We start from the raw sequence: 9631 nt of genomic DNA, 5'->3' as shown, positions 1-9631 counted from the left end.
AGGCTCGGCCATGGTAGTTGTGGATCCAAATGAACTAGAAAAGATGAAAGACCAAACTTAGATTGATTAGCAATTGGGAAATGTAGTGGATTTTTATAAAATTTATAAATGACAAAAATATATACATCAAAATAGTAGTATCGAAGAGAGTGTTTCTAATAAATTAGCCACTAACAAGCTTGATTAATTTTTGTCTTCCAAACTTGCATATCACTTTGTGGAACCTTTTGAGATCCTAGAACCCTTTGGTGCAATAAATACTATATAGTGAGCTTCATCATTTCAACTTCTAATTATAACTTTAGTTATTTAAGTCTTGGCTCCATATATCCCCTACTTCTCTCAAGTTCTACCCCCAAATCATGATTCTAAATGTTGGTTCCCTCCCATTAATCATTATTTTGATTAGAATTCTTAGAACATTTTAATAGCTTCATTGACATTTGCTAAATATTTTTGGTCCTTTGATCTTTGGTTCAATCCTTTTGTGTGATATTTGGTTAAACTAGATTAACTAGATTAAATTTTAGACTAATTAATTTGCTTATAAAAGCAAAATGAAAACCCTACATAAAGTAAAAGGAATGTAATTAATGATTTATTAATAAATTAGGTGATTGTCTATTTTACTCCAACATTATATACCTATTACGAAATTTTATATTTGAAGTACAATTATGCTAGAATGATTATTATTATCAACGTGATATTTGGTGTAACTTTCAGGTTTAATAAAATGATCTCATAATCATTATCTATAATGGTGTAGTCGCATATGCATATTATAATTTTTATGTTAAATAAGTTCATGTGTATGTTCATGTAATTTGTTTTGCAATGTAATCTTTAAGTTGCAATGTCTATAGGTTGTAGTTCATTTGATTCGTTTTGTTTAAAATGTTTAACTCAAGTGCATATGTGTACAATGTTTCATCTTGTTTGTGGCATACATTGTAAATGAACTTGTTTTTAATTCAATTTAATGTATACATGTAGATTCACACACACATATATATATTCATACATTTCACATCACATCTAGATATGGCTTCTAGTGATTCACGCCATTTTTTTTCTGAGCAGAGTGTGCATATTGATCCTCAACAGACTTCACGTAGGTCTAAGACTCCTGAGAGTACTCCTGAGAATTCAGAGACTACTCATACTGAGACTATTTTGAGAATGCAGTCCTCTCTAGCATAATTACAACAAACTTTAAATAACACTTATGTGCTAGCGAATAGAGATAAATTAGAACATATTAGAGATGAGCTGATGTGTATGATTGAGCTTTCTCAATCATACAACCCATATGATGACCCTCACATTAAGAATTTTTAAAGGACTTTATCTCACATTGTCTATGGCATGGTTAAGTTGAAAACAATAGATAGAGATATTTTTGCAGTGAATGTGAAATCCATGTTCCCATTTTACATGGAAATGGCTGTGGTTAGAGGATATCGGGTCACTAGATGTGAGGGTCCTATTGTCGCACCATTCATATATCCTAGATGGTTGGCAACAATGTTCAAATTTTATGTGTTACATTTTAGTTAGATTGATATGCAAATCATTTCTACATTTCAGTTAGATTCATATGCAAATGATATATACTAGGTTTTATGGTTGGTATTGCTATTGCTATTTATATAGGTTTATGAATCATTTTAGTAGGTTGTGGAAATATTATTAACAATATTACATGTTGTGTTTGTTGTAACACTTAAACTTTAATGGCGATGACCACAAGTAGTATGGGATGCTTGCTTTTCTTCACAACTAGTACTGAAGTAAGAGCGAAGTTTGATATTAATCTAGAGTTTAACATTATTTAAGACTACATCCTAGGACTATACCTAACTTTTCTTAAGGGGATGTCAATGAAATAATCACTAATAAATATGAATAATGCAATTATGACTAGTGCCTTGTTCTTAATCAAGAAATATAAATAATTACTAATAATTTTTAAATCAAGCAATATAAATAACTACTAATAATCTAATTCATGTAATACAAATAATCACTAATAATCTAATGTAACAAAGAAAGGAATTTACATGTATGTGAACTCATGAAAAATTGAATAAGAATGTGTGTATATATATATATATAATTTAGCATACTTAGTTCATAAGGGGATCTAAAATTAGGACCTATTAGGATGTCTTAAGGGGATGGCCAAAGAGGATGTCTTAAGGGGATGTATAACATAAAAGAATACATTTAAAAGCTTTTCAATCAAGCATGCATATGTAACAATTTATATAATTTAGCATACTTCACATAAGGGGATCTAAAGTTAGGACCTATTAGGATGTCTTAAGGGGATGTCCAAAGACGATGTCTTAAGGGGATGTCCAAAGCGCATGTCTGAAGGGGATGTATATCACATGTAAAAGCACATGTATGTATGTAATTGAAGAATACATAAAATTATAAATATAAAATCATTTCAACCTTGAGCATGCATAACAATATATGAAAACCATTGTTCACCATGTCAAAAAAAAAAACTATCTATATGATCTAATATTAAAAAATCATCTCTAAGTTTTAATATGGTCCAAATATATATATATATATATATATATATATATATATCCAGTCCTAGTTCAAATTAAACATGAGTTCAAAATCTAGTTCAAATATAAAAGTATTCAAGCTACAAAAACAAGTTAGATAGCCTAAGTTAGCTCCTGATACATATAGTTTGGATCCTCTCTATCTTTTATTATCTCCAAAAAAAATTCACGTTCTTCAAAAGGTAACCTCCACTTTTGGTTGCCATGTCCTTTTTTGGCAATGTCTCAAATTGCAGTTTTGTTGCTATAACCAAGTGACTGTAATGTAGAACTGTTTTTTAGGCATATATTCAATAAATTGAACACCATTTTTGTCTATCTTAGTTTGTTGATAATAGGTGCCTTCTATAACAACCGAACCAATTGGATATGATTGTCCATCACCGTCTATAGTTACTTCTGGCAATTTGAATTTTGCTTTCATGCATCTTAGTAGATAATAATATACACCTTCCACATTGTCAGTATCCACAACCACAACCAAAATATCACCTACATGTATGTACATCTAGATGACACCATATAAATTTAAAAGAAAAGTAAGATGTATCTATAAAATTTGAACATGTCACTACATGATATAAATTAAAACTAAATAAAAGAACATGTATGCACACACGCACCTGAAATGACTAAAACAGAAACACGTTCATAATCAACTGAATATATAGGATCATGAATGTCTATGTCATTTTCATCATCTTCATAAGGAGGCATTCTGATTAACTCTTTCATATCCCATTGTGAGACGTCCATTTGCAATATTCTTGCATTGACTCATTGGATTGTCCTCAACACAGACAACACAAAAGCATGATTTTTCTCTTACTTGAATCAATGGAGGCTTGTGGTGTCCTGCAATCATCACTTGATGTAAAATTTTAATACCAACAATTGTTTGACAATTGTAAGGATTAGATCGATCAATACCTGTTACAAATATGAAATGAAATTTACACATTTTAAGATCAACTACTTTAGGATAAAAGTGAAATGCAGAGCTGATGAATTTTTTTAAGAATTCTTGAGAACAGAAATATTTTACCTTTCACTTCCCAAAAATAACGTTTGTTGTATTGCATGTCCTAACTAGCAAAATGACTTTGACACCATTCAACAATTTTGTTTGCATTCTCTATGCTATTACCTACATAAAAGAACTTAGAGATGTTGTTATGTGCACTTCTTTTGAAATGAAATTATATTAAGAAATAGATACAAACAAATTAAAAACAAAATTAACAGTACCTGCAAGTTCATGTTGGAGAAGTGCACGCTTCACACATGCTCCTTCTCCATCGTGCTCTCCTTTTCCATGTCCACTTTCAAAGAAGTTCCACATAAACTTAACATTATGTCTAGCATGTTGCATGGATAGCCAATTAAAGGCTTTTGCAGATTTAATTTGTCCTGCTCCATAAAGTTGTATGTCATGTACATGTACAATTGAACATTTAAAATAAAATTTATCAAATTGAAATCAAATACAAATTTACATATAAATGAAAATGAATTGAAACTTATGTACTCACTTGCACAACCATCTCACCAAATCTAGTGTTGTGAAACATTTATCCCGCAATTTGTAAGATCTTCAGAAAACATTGCAAAACAATGAGCTATATAGCTCCTATCATGAACCTTATCATCGTTGATATAGAAATGAACCTCCTTGATGATAATGTGTTCATTTAGATCAATATAGTTTTTTACCCCATCCACATCAAATTGTGCATGTCTATAGGTAACTTGCACAAATATTGCAACTTGATCAGAATGATAATATTGAGCTTGAATCTGCGATCGAGGGGAAAATGTATAGTTCTCGGAGAAATCTACAATTGAAAGAATACAACCAGGTGGAAAACAATTTTTGGAATCACGAAATTGTTTAGCTTGCCATCATGCACCATGACAATGTTGGATATGTGGATAAATCATAGTACGAAATCTGTTCATAAATTCAAGGTAGGGCAATTCACTCTCCTTCAATGCAATTTTTTTGGATTCATCTCCTGACTTAGTTCGATATGTCTCATGTATTGAAATATCTTCCACAAAACTGGCATTGAAATATCAATATTATCAATTTGAAATGGAAATTTTTGCAAATCTCCACAATCAATGCATGTACTTTTTATACACTGTACATTGAAGTCATCTAAATCTTCTGATTTATCACATAAAATTGATTTCATAAATTGTGTCGTACTTTCAGGGATGACCATATCTGGATTAAGTACTGCCATAGCTTTTTTATTTGACTTTAAGTATAGATGAAACTCAAAATGATTTCAACAACAACAAGTTTCACGTACCTTATTTATGCATAAAAAGCAAGGGCGCAACCTCTCAAACATTCTCTGACATATTTTCACATCTGAAAATTCTTCCTTGAATGCTTCAAATAATTCACTTTGTGTTGTATCTACAAAATGTTTAGGATGTGAAATCTTCATACCAGTCTCTTCATCTTTCTTTTGTATAGTGTCCCTTCTATTGGAAGAAACACGGGAGTGGCTGGTCCAATATTCGATGACCATTCTTCTTACATCTTCAGAAATTATGTCTTTTCGTGGAAGTCTACAAATATTTACCCAATTCATTTCAATATTTTCATCTAACATATTTCTCCTCCTAATATATCTTTGAATAGTTTTTCTAGATATATGCAGTAATTCAAAAATTGTTGTAACTTGTCTTTTATGTGACAACCTCTTACTAGAAATCGTAGCCATCAACGCTCTACGTGCATCACTTGAATCAGCGCCTCGACTTGTGGTCTCAATAAGGTTCAATGCATCTTGTAAATTTTCAACTATTGTTTCTTTTACATGACCTCCTGAGCTTTTGCTATTATCGACACCCAACAACTCCAAAACAGGAGTCATTTCTCTTTTCCTGAATAACTTTACAAATAATTGTGCTCTCCCGACCATAGATTTTTTTTCAAAATATTCCTCCCACATGTTTTTGCAATGCAATTTAATTGTGCTCTCAGGTACCATGTGTTCAGATGAAATTTGACTGAAAAGAGAATCCTCATTCATCTCAATCAAATTTCTCATGACAGAAGAAAAAATTGTACCTTGACTAGTATTAATTTCTTCTACTACTTCAGTTGCATCATCTTCAACATCAACAGAATCTTCCTCAACATCAACAAGTTGCTCTTGATTACGTTTTTTATGACCTTTCTTTGAATCATCCCTTATACGATCATATTTTTTTGCTCTATTTATTTTATTCCCCACTACACAAAGTATTGATATTTGTTTTCCTAGAATCGCAATTGAATACTCCTTACGAAAAAAATCAACTCCTTTGCAAAAAATCACCTCCTTCGAAAAAATCGTCTCCTTCCTTGAAAAAAATAAACTTCCTAGAAAAAAATTGAAGATTTTATGAATTTTTTTTTTTTTTTTGTTTTTTGTTTTTAAAAAATTAAAAAAACACCTCAATCATATATGAGGGGAAGGGTGGGGGAGCGAGCGGTCGCTTCCCCACGCGACCACTCGTGGAGGGTCTCGATGCTTGGGGGACTACTCGGTCGAGTCCCACTCGGCCGAGGCTGCCTATGTGGTATCCCACATGGCAGCCTACTCATCAACACCCCCCCCCCAATTTGCAGAACTTTCAAGTTCTGCTAATAATTTGACCATCAAATTTTATTTTATTTTAAAAACTAAAAATACCCTTTTTGAGAGCTCGGAGTGAGGAACGTTGACATATAATTTTTATTGAATTTAAATTAGAATTAGTATATTAAAATTACAAAATACTATAGGTAGGTATATTAACATTTGAGAAGACTCTAATTCGGAAAAACAAACAAAATAGTAAATCATATCAGAAAAATTTAAAAATAATATATAACACTAGAGGAGAGAGTCCTCTTCAAGAATGTATAAGTTTTGGGGGGATTGCTATAGTTTTGATAGGGGAAATTTGGTGGGAGACGAAAACTGTCGATTTCGGGAAACTTCAACTTTGAATTGTTATAACAGTGAAAATATACATCGAAATCAGATTTTTCTTTCTGCACTGGCAATGGATGTCATCTAAAACATATTTCAAAATCAGAGGAAAACAAGATTATTTACATATAGTTTTGTGGTGGGAGGTGAAACCCCTGATTTGCAGTATTTTTCAATAATTGAAAAAGTGACTTTAATAATTAAAAAAACATATCAATTCTTGTTCCAATTTTTATTTTTAAATAATAGGCATAAACTTCATCCAATTTTACACATTTCACCAGTTTACATCATCTTCAAATACCAAATAGAAAAATCACTTTTGTGCCTGCTTACAACCATATAAGGGACTCCTTGGTTGCTTATACCTTTTATTATCTTTTCATTAATACAAAGTTTTTATTTAGGATTTACATTCAAGGCTCATTAACTAATTCACATTGTTCAATTATATGCAAGAGACTTATTCATTTATTTCTTCAAACTCTTTCCAATAATTTAGGTAAATTAGCACTATGAGTTAATTTAATCCTAAATGATCTAAGAGTTCGTCTTTTACAAAATAAAAAAACTCTGGTGATGGGTAAGGTTTGGATTTCCATGCAAACATGCTTTCTAAGAAAAGAAAATTTCATTTGTATAGGAAAATTCATGATTCCAAAAAATAATATTTTAGAAATTCTAAATTTTGAAAAAGAATTAATTTAAGATATTCTCAAAATATCTATGTACAACAAGTAATGGATCTTCAAGCCACCATCCTTTTTTTTTCAAAATTTGAAAACGCGTAATAGTAAAATTCTAGAAGTACTATTTTGTCTACCTACCATCTATGGTCAAACATTCATTTTATGCACAAACCTTACTATTTCATCATCCCAAGTCATTTCCTTAGGCTTGGGTCGATCTCATGTCCATGAATTTGACCCCTAAATTTCCAAAATACAAATTCACATTTAGTTAAATTTCACCCATTCCATTAGCCATTATAAGTTGATTAAACACGTGTTTGCACAAATCATTTTTATGCTTTTGTATGTAAAAATAATAAATTACATTTGAACCCGAGTTTTTAAAATAGCATTCACTTTTAAGTAGCATACCAAGAACAATTACACCATAGCTCTTAAAGTGAACATGATATTCCCAGCTTTGTACTCTTGGAGAAAAGTAATATTTTCTCTTATTGTAATAGATTAGTACTCAAATCTTTAGCTTTCAGATGCCTTCTTTATGTATTGCTTCTTTGTAGTCAACCTAAGTTGTCTCTTTCAAGCCTTTTGGCTTGGTAGACTTCTTCCAAGTTGTTGATATCTATTGTATATTCTTTTTCTTTTAATAAAATTATGCATTTTTCAACAACAACAACAAAAAAAAATAAAAATGCACTTACATAATTAAAACTTGTTATTTTGACCATTGAAACAACCATAAAGTTCATCTTTTTCTAGGGTTCCTTAGTGAGTTAGCAACTATTTAAAGATATTTCTAAATAATATCAATCAAAACGGTAAACCAAACAAAGATAAATTCAATGAATCAAAGAACAAGAGTGCATAATCATAAAGAATAGATATACGCTACAAAAGAATAGATCTACTTATGTAACTAAGATTTGAATCTATAAATTTGACCTCAAATAAAATACAAATTTTACATAGAATTCAAAACATTATACGTATAAAGAAATATCTCCTAAGGAAAAAACAATTCAAATTTTATAATTTATGTTTACCTTCCTAAAAATAATAAAATCATAAACACACCCATTATCAATGGCCAATCTAAACTAATTTATAATTCTATGTATCCATCTTATTGGATTAGCATAGGTAGAGTTGCCAATCTTAACTAATTTATAATTATGTGTCCATCCTATTGGATTACCATCCCTAAAGATTAGGGAAAGTTAGTTTTTCATTAAAATAATATAAGTGCCAAAGATGTCACGAGTTGGAATATAGAGCAAAATAAGTAATGACTAAAGCAACAACAAAAAAAACAATGGGCACACCCCTCCACTAAACTCCATCAAAACTATAAAGCAATAGCAGCCTTTGTGACAACTCACCCAAACCAGGTATTCACTTGATAACACACCCTAAAATTCCCTATTTCTATTGTCCCACAAAGTTCCCCATTTCCTCACGTAAATCCCTTCTTTCCACGTTCTCAAAAATTATCATCACATTCACATTCAGATACCTACCTATTGTAAAAAGGTTTCTTGTAGATTGTAACTGCTCTTAAATACTATTAACTAAAAAAATGGTGGTGAGATTTTGAAGGCGTTATTTTACATTTACACATGCCCACATTATTGGTCGGCCGTGTATCTACCCATCCACAAATATCAATAATCAAATATATAATAAGTGTAGGCCTGCAGGCAGACAAGATCACACTGCTCATCCAACTCAAACACTCTGCACATTTCCATGCCATAACGGCCATTTTTCTGCATACCCACCTGTGTATATATATTTGTGTATACACACAACATATATTCCTTGTGACCCATAAAGATGAACAGCAGATATCAGGCCAGGCGTGTGGCTTAATCTGTTGGCCTAAAAAATTACTGGTACTGTGGTGATCTGTTTTGTTCTTCTTTGATTTATACATTTGGGGGAAAGCATGTCCCTTCAATGGATGAAGAGAAAACCCAAAGGCTTTGAGGGCAAGAAGGAGAATGGTAAGGTCAATGATCGGATACAGAAGCTGATTTGTGACCTGAAATCCAAAAGGGAGTCTCTTGCAGCCGTTCAGACTGGGTTTCCTTCTGCAGTTGCAAGTTTTGTGACCAACACATGGATGCCCTCTGATCATGGCGGTGAAAAGAAGAAGAGGCGGTGGTCTTCCTTGAAGAAGAAGGGGACATTCAACGCCAAGTGCCCTTCTGATGAGGTACGAGGTTCTGGTGATTTTCAATCAGAGATTTGCACTGAGCCGCATATTGTTGGGCAGTTTTCAGCAAATCTACAGTCTGGAAGTGGGATTTCAAAGCAGATTTACATGGACCCACAATCTGGAAGGTTGTTTTCAGCACACCCACAATCTGAAGGT

The sequence above is a fragment of the Cryptomeria japonica genome, chromosome 8, assembly GCF_030272615.1.
Source record: "Cryptomeria japonica chromosome 8, Sugi_1.0, whole genome shotgun sequence".
In the NCBI taxonomy this organism is placed as follows: Eukaryota; Viridiplantae; Streptophyta; class Pinopsida; order Cupressales; family Cupressaceae; genus Cryptomeria; species Cryptomeria japonica.
This window is presented reverse-complemented; position numbering follows the sequence as displayed.